Source organism: Eurosta solidaginis, chromosome 1 (genome assembly GCF_040869045.1).
Source record: "Eurosta solidaginis isolate ZX-2024a chromosome 1, ASM4086904v1, whole genome shotgun sequence".
NCBI lineage: Eukaryota > Metazoa > Arthropoda > Insecta > Diptera > Tephritidae > Eurosta > Eurosta solidaginis.
The window spans coordinates 94264560-94277886 of record NC_090319.1 but is presented as its reverse complement, the minus strand read 5'-3'; the positions used below and the strand labels follow the sequence as shown (position 1 = coordinate 94277886).

Here is a 13327-nt window from a genome sequence, read left to right as displayed (position 1 = left end):
CCTATCGTGGCGAAACTTGCTTCTTTAGCAGCCGAGGCTCTGGCGACCACAAGTTCCTTAGGGTACTAGGGAGTGGATGCGGGATGGCATTGAAGGTTCAATGTAGTCATATTAAATCGGTCCCGACATGATCTGGCTAATACCTTAATGGTACTTGTTATCGATCTTTATCCGGAAAAGGGCCATAATTATCGATAACACTCCCCAAAGCCTTCGGAGAGTGTCTACATCTTTACCTAGAGCTCGCCAAGGGATTGAAGTTCAACCACAACGGAGGTAACTCTACCACAACCAAAAAGTTTTAAGGTTTTCAAGAGGAGCTTCGTCGATTTTTTATCAGTAACAATCGATACCAACAAGTCATTGTTTTATGAAAAGTTAAAAAATTATGCTCGAATTTTCGAATTAAGTATTGTAAGCTTGCTGACTATTTGCCATCAGCTTCTTATTGCCTTCTCTTTGGTTTATTATTGGCTTGTTATCAAAGGGTTACACATTTGTCATCGATATGAATCGCCGTTAAAAAATCGATAACATGCCGATCATAAATAGGTATAAATCGGAATAAGAAATCGATAATTTTTCGATACCAATTCGATTAATTTTTGATACCAAAATCCACAACTTTTCGATAACACGCCGATAACAAATACATCAGTTTCCGAAAAAAATTGGTACCATTTTGATAACATTTCTAAAACTTTTCTGTAATTAATCGATTGCTTTTCGCACACATCGATAACTTTTCGATAATACACCGATAAGAAATCGCTATCAATCTTATAAGGCAAAGTTAGGTTAAAGTGGCTGGTTCGTAAGGGCCTCACATAGACTAAATGATAGTGTTACCGGAAGTTTGTTTAACGACCAAACTGCAGAATCCTTTCAAAAATTGAGACATTTGTTATAAAATAAACTCATCCCCTTGGCAAATACTAGAATCTTCCTGGGACCTATGTCACTTGCTGCTTCTAGATCTGATAGCTTTATCACTCATAATAGCTAGATTTATAGGCTGGCAAGCGCTACCTCATCCGTTTTTTTATTCCCATCTATTCCCATTTGCTCTGGGAACCAATATTAATGAATGCTTCTCCCTATCCCGATTAATGTCAGAGATGGCTTACACTTTAACGCACTTTTAGATGCTGCGCTATGCAAGATTATTGCCTTAATTTCGGCTTGGCAATCAATATAAAAGTTGACGTGGCTGCAGTTTAAGCCATTTTCTTCCAGTGTTTCTACTCCTTACGGCTATTACTTCCACCTGAAAACAACACTGAAAACCATGTGATCTGACAGCTTTTATGTTCTGTTTATTTGTCTTATCAGCACAGTACACCGCAGACCCTACTCCTTGCATTACTTTGGAACCATCGGTATACAAGTGTATCGCCTCGTCTGCGATTTGAGCGTTCTTGCGCCAACCCTCATTGTGGCTCTAAGAGACCCATCGAATAGCAGGTAGGGAGTCTCGGCCTAAGTCTCGGCTTTCACAAGAGACTTGGAAAAAGCTACATAGCTTTTTGAAAAGTTAAAAGTTTCAAATTTTAGGACCAAAACAGACTGCAATACCTAACATAAAAAGTACCGCTAGGAGGCGCACGGGTCAAGTTATTTGAAATAATGTGGGAGGGTACATCGAGCGATCAATTTTTAGAGGCTTGCTCGTACAAGACGTGGAATTTTTCGATTGGTTTAAGTAGCTTCGCGACAAGCTTGAGACTTAAAAAACGCATTTCAGAGACTTACGGGAATAAAATACGATCTCAAAAACTTCCACTGAAGGAAGAGGGGAATCCTGTGATCGATTTTTAAGAGAGTTGCCATTGTACTCCAAACCTGAAACTTCACACACGGTTCAGAGCACCAAAGGGGAAAATAGAAAGAAGATACAAAAATTTTAAAACAATTCAACCCGCAGAGGGAAATTTGCCTTCAGCAGAGTAGGGCGCTACACCGAATTTATTTGAACAATTATGTAAAGTACATCTAAATCGGATTGGTTTCTCAAAGGCGACATTCTTTGATAAATCATCAATCTGCACCCTTGTATTTACGGAGAGGAATACTATGAGGTGATAAACGCACTTTACGAGCGCCTCGAAGGCACATACGAGCGCTGCCTAATTGAATGAGGGTGATCGACTTCGCCGTTGTCCGAAATGGGGTAGTCCAGCACAAGGTTCAAGCAAAAAATAGTCATCGGTGAGATCAATTACGTCGAACGGCATGCCTCCAGTATTTTAGATATGCGCAAGATTCGAGGGCCTAATATCGACTCGGATCGCTATTTCGTTACAGCCAAAATATGCGTACACCTCTGTGCGGCTAAAAGCAAGAAACAAAACACCCAAGACCAAGGGAACACGTTTCTCTGCCCCTCAACGAAGACAGCGATGAAACGCTCAAAGAATATTATGAACCCGAACCCGCAATTGATTATTCAGGATAGCAATAATCAGGTTCTAATATCAACAAGGCCGTGAGCGGTAATGGGTTGCCTGCAGAGCTATTCAAATGCGGCGGCGAGGAGTTGGTAAGGCGCATGCATCAACTTCTATGCAAAATACGGTCGAACGAGTGCATGTCCGAAGATTGAAATCAAAGTGTTCTTCGGTCAGTCCACAAGAGGGGGGATCCTGCAAACTGTGCCAACTATCGCGGAATCAGCTTTCTTAATATCGCATATACGGTCCTGTAAAGTGTATTTTGCGAAAGATTGAAGCCCACCGCAAATCGGCTGATTGAACCTTATCAGTGCGGCTTTAGACCTGGTCAATCTACCATCGAACAGATTTTCGCAATGAACCGAATCTTGGAAAAAATCCGTGAAAAAAATTGACACACATCACCTCTTTGTCGATTTTAAGCCCGCCTTCGACAGCACGAAACCGGGCTGCCTATATACCGCTATGTTTGAATTTGGTTTTCCTGCAAAACTTAAACGATAAAACGACGTTGCGCAACGCCATCAGCTCAGTCAGAACTGGGAAGGGTCTCTCATAGCCGTTCGATACTAAGCGAGGTTTCCGACATAGTGATCCCTGTCATGCGATTTCTTCAATTTGATGCTGGAGAAAATGATGCAAGCTACAGAACTAAACCGCTCTGGAAAAAAGTCTATATGCTAATGAAATTTACATCATCGACCTCATCACCCGTGCCGTACTTTTACTTAGTCCAAATTGGAAGAAGTAACGGAAAAGAGGGGTTTGATGGTGATTGAGTACAAAACGAGGTCAGCGCATTTGCGCCTTGGCAACAACGCCCCTGTTGACTTCGTTTAATAGGAAAAACTTATTGGACTAATCATGCTCTACAAGTCACTTGTCCTATCCGTCCTGATATTTGGTGCATAGCCATGGTCGCCGACAACATTTCAAAAGGCGAATCTGTGAAAATTTAATACAAAAGTTCTTCGAAAGATGTATGGACCTCTATTCGTTGGCTAGAGTGAGTACTAAAGAAGATTTGATGATGAGCTGTAAGAGCTTTTTACAGACACCAACATAGTGCAACGAATTAAAACACAGCTGCTACGCTGGCTAGGCCATGCTGTGAGAATGAAAGAGCAGAGGAAGAGGGCGGCCACCACTCCGCTGGAAGGACTATTTGGAAAACGACTTAAATTCCCTTGATGTGACCAATTGGCATCCGACCGCTTAAGCGCCAATGAAGTAAGTAAGTTGCTACCCAGCGGAATTAACTCCATCATGCACGGAACAATGTTCAAAATCTCACTTCTCTAAATATCTCACCAGGCTAACACATCTTGGAATTGTCTTTTCCTTTTAATGCATTGCCACTGGTTTTTTAGCTTAGTGTGATGAAGTCCTTGCTCCAAGATCAGTTTCTGGAAAATTGAACTTAGGATGCTCCCTCCATGAGATTGTAACTTTTTGTCTTATGCTACGTCATTGGTCTCTGAAACCACTACTCACGGGAAAATCACTTAAAACGGTTATCAGGACTCCAAATCTCGTAAAAATGTTCTAACTATTTCAGCCAGTGTGTCAACTAACGTTTTTTTTATGAACACAGAAAAATGTGTGAGGCTTCAAGTTCGAAGCTCAATGAAGAGTTAATTCAAAATCGATAGCAACATTCTCTCCTTTTCGGTAGGTATTTCCTAAAGATCTAACCGGAATTACCCTTCGGCAGTGATTTAGCAAACACTCCGATTGTGTTTCCGGAATGAAAAGCTTCTTAATAAAAATTCATCTGCCTTGCAGCTGCCGTTCGGAGTCAGCATAAAACACGTGGGTCTCGTCACGCCGATTTGTATGAAAAATTGGAAGAGAACTTCGGGCTTAATCTCCTCCGAGGTAAGTCATGCAGAGTATTTGTTTTACTTATTTTCTTGAGATCGCCAAATATCTAGATTCCTTTTCCATCGAGACGAATTGTCTATTCCAAGTAGCGGGCGCTATTATCTCCCAGTCGAACATCTAGAAATCGATACCAATGGGATGCTACCCAACTATTTTTCAGGCAGAAATTCATGCAATATAAGTTTGCGACAGAGAATGTCTAGGAAGTTGCTTATTCTCGAGAAGTGTCCGCATTTTGTAATACAGCCAAGCAGCCTTACTTGCGGTGCGATCTTACACTATTATCTCTAAATGATCTTAGAGCCAAAAGCAATTTTTTGTTGGGATGGGTTCCCATGTATCAGGAACTTGTATATAATGAGCATGCAGACTATCTACCCAAGCAGGGTGCTGTACCAGCAGATTTATAGCCCTTCCGTGGACTCACAAAAGCAAACATACTACACTCAGAGAAAAAATCGTTCTAAAACGAACGAAACAAGTTCAAAATTAAGAACATTCGTTGACAAAAGTCTGCTAAGTACGTTTTTTCTTAACTCGTGACCGATGGGCTTGTTTTAAGAACAGTTTTTCCAAGCACACCGTTCGTATTTTATGACCACTTTGGTATTGATTTTGTGTGAACCTTCAGTGCTCATTTCAAGCAATACTTGGGCTTGATTTAAGAATTTTCGTTCTCACGCTTCGAGAACGATTTGTGGTCGATTTAAAATTTTTCGGTCTCAATTCAAGAACGGTTTGTTCTTGATCTTTGTTGGAGGGGGTGGGGGGATGGAGAGGGAAGGTGATTTTTCCAATTAGTACTCATTTATTTATTTTTACTAATAATAATTTTTTTTGTAATTAATAAAAAATATTAATAACAAAAAAGCTATTATTAAAGACCAAAAGATGAAAAAACGCATAATATGCATTTTTTCATGTCTTTCTCTTATTGAGAAATTGTTCATTTTATTGATGCAATCTGAATATATACTTTAAACATTTCATAACAAGTTTGAGAATTAGCTGTACATATATGAGTGGAACTGAACGAAAAATAAGAGTTACAAAAATAGAATATAAAAAAATTGTTTTAAAAAACTTCAGAGTTTGGCGGTGATCGAACTCGAGCCACGCGATTACAACCGCAACATCGTAGCCGCTGAGCCACTACAACTGCTTAATAGATTGTGCCAAATGTTGTATTTAACATTTTAGTGCACACGAATTATACCGTTTCTTTTTTCTTGAACTTAATTTAAGAACATTGTTCTTAATTTAAGAACATTGTTCTCATTACTAGAACATTTGTTCATATTTTAAGACCAGCCGTTCTGTTTTCAAGAAAATGGTTATCAGTTCAAGAACAAGGTTGTTGTTTTGAGAACAGGTCGTTCGTTTTTCAAGAACAAAAAAGTAAGAACATGAAAAGCTTGAAATGAGTCCGGTGGTGCTGGATTTTAGAACGGCGTTTTTCTCTGAGTGTAGGGAAATCATAAATAACTGAGAAACAAAGCAGTTTAAACAACACTGGATTGAATATCCAGAGCCAAGACAGGCCAAGTTCAACGAAAGTATCAGACCAACTCATAAATCTAAGCAGAGGGGCCCTACAAACTCTCACTGGGTACTAAACTGGCCACTAGAGTCTACGATATCATTCAAGTAAGTGAAATCTATCCGACACACTAATCTGCAGCTTTTGTGAGCTGGAGGATGAAACGTCGGTTCACATTTTCTGCAAAAAGGTTTCTCAGTGAAGTAAAAAGTGTGATGGCGGATTTTAAATACATTAAAAGCCTACACATACAGTAATAACTGGGCCAAAAGGTCAAGTACAATAGACCTAAATAAAAGTCGCAGTTTGTCGAACCCTATTAATAATAATAAGTTCTTACGTATATTCCAAGGTTCAACTCTATCGATTTGTGAGAAGTTACTTAAAGGTCGAATTGAAGATTTCTCAACTCTGTATGGAAATTTTCGGACATACACGTAGGTGACTTTATATACCGGAAGTAAACAAAATAAAATAAAATAAAAAAATTTTAAGCACTTCCTTTATATAAATGGACAAGAATCAGCGAAAAATGTCTCCTTATATAAAGACATATTCTTTCTAAACTTTCGTTTTTAAATTTTGACATAGAAATTGCAAAAATATTTATGAGAAGTAAAACGAGAAATTGAATAAAACCTTAAGTATCTTATTTAACCGGTAACCTTCTCGCGCTGAGCTCGGAAAACTACACAAATTTAGTGAACTACCTCAAAAACTTACGCCTCCATTCACGCGGAGAACAAACAGCCGAATGGTGATGCGAGTTGCACAGAGGAACATCCAACATAGCAGCTACGCCTCGGGAAAAGAAGTCCCTAGGACAACAGTCGTAAAATGCAAGAAGCGGGAGAGGCTGAAGAGGACCTTCGAAAGGCTTGAACCAATGCGTGGTGCTGATGCAGGTGCCACGCCTCTCAACAGTAGGGAAGGTTTCTACGCTCAGCGCGGGCGGAATCGGCGTTTATTACACGTAATCGAAAGGAAGAGTGCGAGCTGCATTCATACATATATGCTGCAAGCAGAACGGAAAAACTCGGCATTTATCCTGGCATCCTGTTATTTAGCCCGTACAAGCTGTCAGACCACTGTAGCGTTTTTCTAGCGCAAGTACTAGCTGTAATCAAAGCTGTAGAAAAACTGGAAGAAAATAGCTTAATTTGCAGCCGCATCAACTTTCATTTTGCAATCAAAGCAATCATTTAGCATAGCACAACATCTGAAAGTGTGTAAGAGTGTAAGCAATCCCTGGAAAGTATCGGAATAGGGAATATATGGGTACGATGAAGGGGATGAACTAGCTAAACATGGCGCATCTCGCAAAGCTTGGCGCGTAAACGTCCCAATTATATTGGGCGAGATCAAGAACAGGCGAGAGTTGCTCATGATCGGTCAAGCGGAAAAGAAGTGAACCCAAGCGCGGGGCTGCGAAATGCCGCAGATCATGTGTCATTAAAAAGAAGGTGCTTTTGGCTCATAACGAGTATACTGGACACTGCCTTTTGGCGTCATATGCCTTTAGATTAGGTCTAGTCAGTACACTCAGAGAAAAAATCGTTCTAAAACGAATTATTTCGTTCGAAATAAGTTCAAAATTAAGAACATTCGTTGACAAAAGTTTCAAGCACTACTTGGGCTTGACTTAAGATTTCTCGTTCTCACGCTTCAAGATTAAGTTGGGGTCGATTTAACAATTTTCGGTCTCAATTCAAGAACGGTTTGTGCTTGATCATTGGTGGGAGGAAGGTAATTTTTTAATTATTACCCACTTATTTATTTATTTGTTATTAATAAATAATTTTTTTGTTTTTAATAAGAATTAATAGCAAAAAACTATTATTAAAAGCCAAAAGGTTTTAAAAAACGCATAATATGCATTTTTTCATATATTTGTCTGATCGAGAAATTTTTCTATTTGATGATGTAATATGAATATATATTTAAAACCTTTCATAACAAGTTTGAGAATTCCTGTGCATATGTGAATGGAACTGAACGAAAAATAAGAGTTAAGAAAATAGAATATAAAAAAATTGTTTTAAAAAACTTCGGAGTTTGACGGTTATCGAACTCGCGCCACACGATCGCAATCGCAACATCTTAGCCGCTGGGCCACTACAGCTGCTTGATAGCTGGTGCCAAATGGTGTATTTAACATTGTAGTGCACACGAATTGTACCGTTTCTTTTTTCTTGAACTTAATTTAAGAACATTGTACTTAATTTAAGAACATCGTTCTCATTAATAGAACATTCGTTCATATTTCATTACCAGCCATTCTCTTTTCAAGAACATGGTTGTCAGTTCAAGAACAAGGTCGTTCGTTTTTCAAGAACAAAAAAGTAAGAACATGAAAACTTGAATTGAGTCCGGTGGTGCTGGATTTTAGAACGGCGTTTTTCTCTGAGTGTAATGGCAGATATAACAGGTACAGGTAGAGGAGAAGACGATCGAGCACATTTTGTGCTCATGCCCTATGCTTGCCAGGATAAGACTTCAGCTATTTCAGCTATTTGTAAGAATCAGAATTATCAGATCTAGAAGAAGCTAATGGCATAGTTCATAGAAACCTTCTGGTGTTTGTTACGAGGTCCTGGTTTAAGATACGGTTTTTCAGTTTGGTCGTTGATGTTAAACAAATTTCTGGTAAAATTTTGCACTCGTTCAGTTTATATGGGGTCCTCACGGACCGAACAGTTCAACCTTATCGAACCGAGGTGGAAAAAATTCCACATTTTTGATCACTGCAATGCAGCACCCACTTTTTAATGCAGTTTTTTCCACGATTTCGCACCTTCTCAAAATGTTTGCGCACAGATTTCTCAATCAAAACAAAACACATGTCATAACACTGCACCACAAACGTCGCCGTGTTGCAAGTAACACATTCTAAGCATTGCAATGCACCACAAGAAAATGCACATTTTTGCCAGTTAAACTAAAATAAAAAAAAGAACACAGTTGCACAGCCATTTTACACAAAGGCACATGAGCAGCAAGAATTTTTTGTTTTGGTTGTAGCGAAATTTTCAATAGCACACAACAACAACAAACACACTGGACTGCACTGCAAATGCAAGCATTAAAAAAAATTGAAAAAAATTATTCACAATTAAAGATAAAAACCAGCCGGAACTCTATTTTTTCCTTTTTTCCGTATCACCTTATACACTTTTCTGCTGCTTTTTACGCTTCGCGCTTCTTCAACTTTTTTTCTACATTTTTAATTGCAATTGGTTTTTGCGTTTAGCGCTACCTTCTTTTTGTTTTTTTTTTTTTTTGTTGTAAGGTATTTTCAATATTTATTTCATTACTTCACTTCTGCACTTCTGCTGCTGCAGTTTCAATGTCGCGCGTTTGGCGGCCTAAACGTTATTGCTGCAATATGGCTGGTGCAAGCTGCAATTCACAATTCGTGCCACACCAAAAAGGCCTTCTAGAGCAGAGCATCTACCGCTTGCAACACTTCCTCTTCTTTTAGCTATAGCACACTTTTGTAAATTGTTGTTGTTGTTCCTGTTGCATATTCGACAACTGTTTGTATTTCATCTACATGCAACACACGTAGTGGCACATGCAACAACGCGCATAAATGGCCGCACTAACTGACTAAACGCCACGACGTAACCAAATCGATCGAACGCTGGCTGCAGTTTCATCTACCTGCTGCTGCTACCTAACCAACTTCAACTTTAACTAGCACTTTGCCGTTTTAGGGTTTTTGTTGCTGTTGTAGCGGCAGCTTGTCTTGATCGTTCGCCGAAAATGTTGCAAAAATCGCGCGCGCCATCATCTTCACATTTGCACCAAAAAACTTGCAATGCCACACTGCCTCACTCACTTCGCTAACAGCTCAAAATATTTTGTTCGAATTTTGTTTTTGTTTTTTATTTATTAGTATTTTCTGTAACTTTTTTCCTTAGCAGCGCTCGCAGAAATGTGATAGGCGGCGTTAACAGCAAAAAGTTGCTACCAACTCGCAAGAATGCTGAACGCGAATGCTGAGCATGCAACGAAAAAAACGTCCAAATGCCTCGCGCCACTGTCGCACATCACCACCATCAGTTGTAGTGTATTTTCTTTCTCATTCAACTTACACTGCCTGCCCCAACAACAACATCCCCAATCAACTAACAAAAGTCCAACTCAAACAGCTCCAATAATACGAATGCGCTCTCCTCATTCTGTATGTGTGTTTGTGTGTGCTGCTCGTAGTGTTTTTCCAATGCCGCCTTGTACTCGATACTTGTACTCATTGAAATAGTCCGTGGCAGGTTATCGATACCAAAAAATAGTATCGAATGAGAATGCTCGATACCTACCAGTATCGTACTCTTTAAAAAGCTCAGTATGGAAGTTAGTCCTGTACATCGGTTAGGTAATGCTGTGGCACATAAGATAACTGTGACGTAAGCTACTTAGCAATGATAAGTGCATCTTCTAGTGAGCCGTAACCAATATACTTTCGCTCAGATCTGGTAAAAGCTAGACAATCAAGCATGATGATACCATCTCCACCATTCATCTGCAGCAAGGGGGGTTTTCCATTTTATTAAGACGTAAAGCATGGACTCCCATTAGACAGCACCCCGCAAAAACTCCAATCGCCATTGTTTGGATAGGCCTTGATAATATAAGCGAACCGCATGCTATCGACTTCTGGCCATATTAAATACATAATTTTACGTTAACACCTATTGCTGTAGCGATAAGGACACTCTCCGAAGGTTTTTATAGATCCGATAAGTTCTTGTAACAAGCACCATTAAGGTACTAGCCCGACCATCTCGGGAACGGTTAAATATGACCACATTGAACCTTTTACGCCATTCCGCCCTCAGCCCCCTAGCTTCATGAGGGACTTGGGGTCGCCAGAGCCTCACTTGCCAAATGTGTGTGCGATACATTCATATTTGTAACAGGATTCAACTCGCTTAGGTGAGGTTGACAATTGGATTGCGTAAACTATGAATTTCGTTCATCAACACCTTGATTCTCTATCAACCCTTGAATTCAAGCGATGGTCCAACCTAACGGTGCTCAAAAGCACAACGCATCTAATTATGTAAATGCCAGCACTAGAGTGCCCAACGTTTGTACCAATAGATTGTATAGGGTGCATAAATACAATCTACCTTGGTTAGGTAAGGGAGATACCTAAATTCTCTATTATTTTATGGATAATGACATTCGGTCCACCGCAAGTTCCAATATTCATTTAAACCCTTACATCCCAGTCACCGCGAAACTCCCAGTCAAGCACCGTTCCCATGCATAGGAGATGACTGTAATTTAAATGTCTAAAATTCGTTACTTAATATTTGCTGTTTTTGAGCTACACAACTTTTAACAAAACCTTATGGGTTTCAGAAATTAGTCAATTTTCGACCTCGAAGAACTTTGTAATGATCACATTAATGAAAAAAAATTATAAGACCTTTTTTGTAGAGCGTTCAATTCCCTGCAAAAGCTGTGGTAAAAGTTGGCTGTACGATTTTTGGGTGAGAAGATATATTCATTTACATAAAAGCTTTTCACGAAAACAAAAAACGTCTATGAGGCACGCTTTCTCATTAACATAAAAAACTCATATTTGGTCATTATACTCCATTTATGGTCAGGAATTCGAAAATCTGTGTACCCTTTGAAAAAAACGAAAATCGATTTTTTTGGCCCACCCTACTGTATACAGAATATCACAAGATTTTCCTGCCTCCCGCGGATCAGTTTTTATCGACCTTGGTGGGTCTGGTAAGGGGTACACTACGTCGTACACTTACTCCGAATTGGTTACCCAGATTTTAGACACCTTTTAATCTACTTCAGGTGAATGAAGTTATCGATTTTACGACACACCATCACCTTTGTGGGGTTGGAGATCTATCCAACACTTCTTTCAACATATGCATCATAGCACCCGGCTGCTATGCAGCGCCACATTCTAGCTGACCTGCTCTTACTGCATTCGAATATCAGCCATAGCTACCATGCTGTTCCCAAAGGTCCTACCGCAATGAGCAGAAATGAAGCAAGTCCCGCGTGCTATTTGTGGTACCATATTTAGAGTCTTGGTCGGAATTTCGTAGCCAAGGCTACTTCTGGCCAGTAAGATCTCGCTGCCCTGCAAGAGGTAGTGTCCGCTCAGAGTCTCCTTGCATTTGATTAACTGAAGCTTCCACTTGAAGACGTGCTCGGGCAACGTCAAATTGCATCGAGCTCCTGAAAAAAAAAAAAAGGGTCAATTTTCGGTGCACCCCATAAAGTACACAATTGCCTGAGATTTCCTCATTTTATTCTAAACCGTATGTGAGCCCAGTCAAAGCTATAAAAGGGGCAGCGAGATTTCTGAGAACTTTTTTGTACCACATAATTTATGAGCGGGGGTATGGGGGTGTTTATATACTCTTAATTTCCGAATGTTGCCAAGCTTATAATAAAATTTGGCGTGATTTGTCAGCGTAAAAATTACAAAAATCGATTCCTCAAAGGAAGTACTTGTACGACGTAAACGATTATGAAAAATACTCGGTACTTGAACGAAGTACTCGAGTATGTTCGTAGTTACTCGTATCGGAACAACACTAGCTGCTCCCACTTTTGTTGCCGTTATTTTTGTTGCCCACATTTAAACCGATGCTAGTTGGACTCATGAACTCATGGGCTGTTGGCTTGTTTGTTGTCAGCTCATCAGAGTCTTGCACTGTTCTCGCACATAATCGGTTGTTTCGTTCGCTTATTCGTTTGGTCGGTCGCTTGCTTGGCTCGCTGTCGTTACATATGTAGCTCGTTGTATTATTTGACTGTCACATTTCGTATTTCGTTGCGTATTCGGTTGGCGACTTGTGTGCGCTATTTCGCTTCGACGGCATATTTTCATTGTTGGTTCCAATGTGAAGGCATTTGTTGGTTTTGTAGTTGCTGGTGTCGCGCTCTCGGCTACATTGACATGTTGGGTGGCGAGATTGTGTTGTGCTTTGTGCTCGTCGAAAGTGAGTGAGTGGATTTAATTGAGTGAGTTGCATGGCTTGGAGTTAAAGCAGGCGCATTATTATGCTCCATGAAAAAAACTCCATTTTATCTCTTACAAAAATCACTTCATAAGAGAAGTTGATAAAATTTATTAGAAGTTTAAAGCTCCGGGTCAAGCAATAAGCAAATTTATTAACAAACAAATCGCCTAAGTTCCATTATTGTCTGGATTGAAAAGCGCGAGAAATTGAGCTGGCGGTGAAAAGGGACCGTGCATAAGCCTGCAGTTGACAATATTCGGCTTATTTTCGTCACGGAAACCATGTCGCCTATTCCAAAATTTTTAATTGTGAAGAAGTCTGTTCCTTTTGAAACCAAAATTAACTTTCTAATTAATGGAAGCCAACGAAGAGTCCCTTTTGGCAATCAGTCCTACATTGAACGGAATTGGAAATTGGCAAGTGAAGTCCTCTTTCGACTCAGA

The 13327-nt window shown here is 39.8% G+C and overlaps 1 protein-coding gene across 3 annotated transcripts in view; it reads right to left on the bottom strand.

The window, feature by feature from the left end:
• Positions 1-9837, bottom strand: part of LOC137236496 (zinc finger protein rotund-like) — a 371834-nt gene extending 361997 nt beyond the window's left edge. For all 3 annotated transcript variants that reach the window (XM_067759172.1, XM_067759171.1, XM_067759173.1), the window contains exon 1: positions 9038-9837. The gene's annotated coding sequence lies outside the window, so the exon portion shown is untranslated. The remainder of the gene's footprint in view (positions 1-9037) is intronic.
• Positions 9838-13327: the final 3490 nt, after the last annotated feature.